Source organism: Vombatus ursinus, unplaced genomic scaffold (genome assembly GCF_900497805.2).
Source record: "Vombatus ursinus unplaced genomic scaffold, bare-nosed wombat genome assembly UNPS02014784.1, whole genome shotgun sequence".
Taxonomy (NCBI): Eukaryota; Metazoa; Chordata; class Mammalia; order Diprotodontia; family Vombatidae; genus Vombatus; species Vombatus ursinus.
This window is the reverse complement of record NW_020954562.1, coordinates 1,140,097-1,143,680: the sequence shown is the minus strand read 5'-3', so window position 1 is coordinate 1,143,680 and position 3,584 is coordinate 1,140,097.

Sequence of the window (3,584 nt, the reverse complement as noted above, 5' to 3'; positions counted from 1 at the left end):
TCACCAGACTAGCCAGGTCCAGGATACAAGAGTTTGAGGACCCATGATTAGGGTGGTCTCTAAGGTCCATTTTAGTCTTCTCTTCAACAGCGATTATAACCTCTTTAGTGTGACAGTTTTCTGAGTCTTCATGGTCCAAGTCATTACTGAGTTGCTATTTTTCTGGAGATAATCTTCTCTGAACTTAACTGGGCTATTTCTCTTCTAAGATATAGCTCCCTTAGGCCATCAGTGGATCTGCATTCCAGGCCTATTCAGGTTGGTTAAATACTCCACAGCCCATACTCTACAGGCGTAGCTTTTGAGAACCAAGGGTCACCTCCTAGCCACATTGAAGCTTCAGACAAGGACTTAGCAGAAAAAAGGTGGTAAGTGGTTTCTGGAAAACATCCTTGAATTCTCTCCTGGAAAAGCTCAGACACTGCTTAGATTCAGGATAAAGAGTCTTCCTTTGTTTCATAACTCCCATTACTTCTGCAGGGACAAACGGGACATTTATCTGCAAAAGAAGCCATTTTCATTGGTGCCCTCTGGTTGCCTCACAAATAACCTGCAGTTTTTTTTCCCTGTCTGCAGACAAAACTCCGTGGAGTTTTACCCCATCTACCTGGTCACCTTCTGGATGGCTGGATGGTTCTTCAACCAAGGTAAATTAAAACTATGGTGATATTTCTGCCTAAATGATGGCTGTGGTATTTTATAACCTTTTGGAATCATCATACAGTTATTCATTTTCACCTCCTGGAAATCATTAAAATGACTTCCAACAAAACGAGGAACAATTTTTTCCCTGCTTCCATGTGCCATGAGATACTGAGAATTTGCTCTAGTTTGTCCGAACTGCAAGGACAGATTTCACTGGTGACAGATTGTTCTCTTGCACATTAAGGTTAGATAATGAACATCTGGAATTGTATCTAGAAAACTGAGGTCTCTAAAATAGAGTATAGGCTGCAGGTACCTTGTGTGTGACTTCTTTTCATAAATGTTCTTAATTTAATTGAACTCAATTAACATTTATTAAGCACCTATTGATATGTTTCAGATTCTCTTCTATTTTTCTAGATTTATTATTTCTTGATGTCTTATAATGTCATTCCATTCCTCTTGCCCAATTCTAGTTTTCAAGAAAATATTTTCTTCTGCAAGATTTTGTATCTCTTTTTCCAATTGGTTAATTTTTTTTCCCCATAATTTTCTTGGATTGATTTTATTTTTTTTCCCTAATTAAAAAAAGAGCACCCACTGTGTACCAGACAATGCGCTAGGCAGAATGAGACAGTCCCTGCCTTCAAGAGTTTACATTTTTCTTGGAAGACATGTACACAGATTAGATTAACTAAAGCGTTTATTAAGCACTCACTATGTACCAGGCAGAACAGCTGGGTGGCACAGTGGATAGAGTACTACACTGGGAATCAGGAAGACTTATCTTTATGAGTTCAAATTCAGCCTCAGACACTTATTAGCTGTGTGATGCTGAGCAAGTCACAATCTTGTTTGCCTCAGTTTTCTCATCTGGAAAATGAGCTGGAGAAGGAAATGGCAAAACACACAAAATAACACAAAGTAGTTTTAACTGGGAGAGAATGTTAACAATCGATGCAGGGTTAGAAAAGGCTTAGCATAGGAGGTAGCACCTACAGCGTGACTGGAAATAAGCTAGGGATGGCAAGTGACAAAAGACATAGAGTAATTGATTACATGTCCATATCAGCTTTACAGTGGTGGCCTTGCTAGGGGCATCTCAGAGAACCAAAGCTTCTACCAGGAAGCTCTGTCTGCCACTGTGATGGCAAGGCAAACCCAGAGTCATTAGTGAGCAGCAAGGGTGGGCCAGATGTACTGCTTTACCTGGGAACACCTCACTTACCTCTAGGCAGACTTACTGCCTGGTCTAGTTAATGGTGACACAGGCTGACCATCAGTTGGGGCAAATCCTTCATCCTAAAGGACTTCATTCACCTTTATTTTGGATAGTTTTGGATGCTGCATTCAGGACTGACCTACGGTTAATCTTTTTCTGTCCTTGTTCACTCATTTCAATCGTGTCCAACTCTTTGTGACCCCATTTGGGTTTTTTGGGGCATAGATCCTGGAGTGTTTTGCCATTTCCTTCTCCAGCTCATTTTATAGATGAGGAACTAAGGCAAACAGGGTTAAGTTATTTGACCAGGGTCCCATAGTTAGGAAGTGTCAGAGGCTGGATTTGAACTCGTCTTCCTCACTCCAGGCCCAGTGCTCCATCCATTGGGCCACCTAGCATGTGCCTCATGTGCACATCAGTTGGGAAAGTATTTAAACACTTTGCAAATCTCAGTGCACTCCATAAGTGTCATTTATTATCATCACTTGCTTATGATTTTCCTCACAACTAATGAGTTTTACATGCAATTCATTTCATAGAAATACTTTCCTTTAACCTTCACTCACCCTGTCGTCTCTGGAGACTCAAATGAAAAGGGCTATTTCATCTGACAAAATAGCATTTCTGAATAACAACAGAATAAATAGGAATAAATATTTGTTGACAAAGCAAATTGGGCCGTTTCTTCTTTGAGCTCATTTTTTTTTAAAGGTAATTGGGGTTAAGTGACTTGCCCAGGGTCACACAGCTAGTTAAGTGTCAAGTGCTTGGTCTGAGGCCAGATTTGAACTCAGGTCCTCCTGACTTCAGGACTGGTGCTCTATCCACTGCGCCACCTAGCTGCCCCCCTTTACTTATCTCTTAATAGCCTCTCCCTTATCCTAGGCCCTCTCCCTTTGATACCCTCATGAAGCCTAGTCTTATCCAGACCCCATTCAACCTCTTCTTTCCCTGTCTTCCAGTCCTGTTATCCTAATGTAGCCTAGCCCTCCACTGTCCAGTCCCCATTCAACCTCCCAAACACTCGTCGAGATTCTCCCTAAACTCCTCCCCCAGTCACTCTAGTTTCAAGATCCTCCTCCCAGCCCCTCCTCCAGTCACCCCAAATTATTTGGTTGTCTGTTAAGATCCATCCTGGCTCCCATTTAAGCCCTGCAATTTCCTCATGCCTGCTTGTCCTTATGAGCGTCACTAATGTTCAGATTCCTTCAGAGTCTGGCCTGTATGGTTTATCTATAATAAATCTTGTCTTTGCCTGAAAGAAGACTTGGGTCGAATTCAATCAGGCAGGATCCGCATGTCGTGATTTTGGGATCTAAGCATCCCTAGCATCTACACCTCAACAAAAAGACTTACCCAGGACAACAAAGATTGTCACGTCTGAGGCAGGATTCTAACCCAGATCTTTCCATTCCCAAGTCCTATCTGCTGCCTGCTTACTGACACTATGTAACAGCATTATGAGAAAAACATTTTATCAACTATCAAGTGCTTAATAAATGTGAACTATTATTCTTTTTGAATGAAAGGCAGGTTTTCATGCTAAAAAAAAATTGTTCCTTCCTTTCCTAATGGCTTCTGAAGCAAACTTCAAAGCTAATGAATAAAAATATTCAGACCATTATGGTTTTTGTGACTTGAATAAAGAATTTACTTTTTGTATTCCAGTTGAACCAACTGCACTGAAAGACAACAAAACACATCTGGTAAATAAATA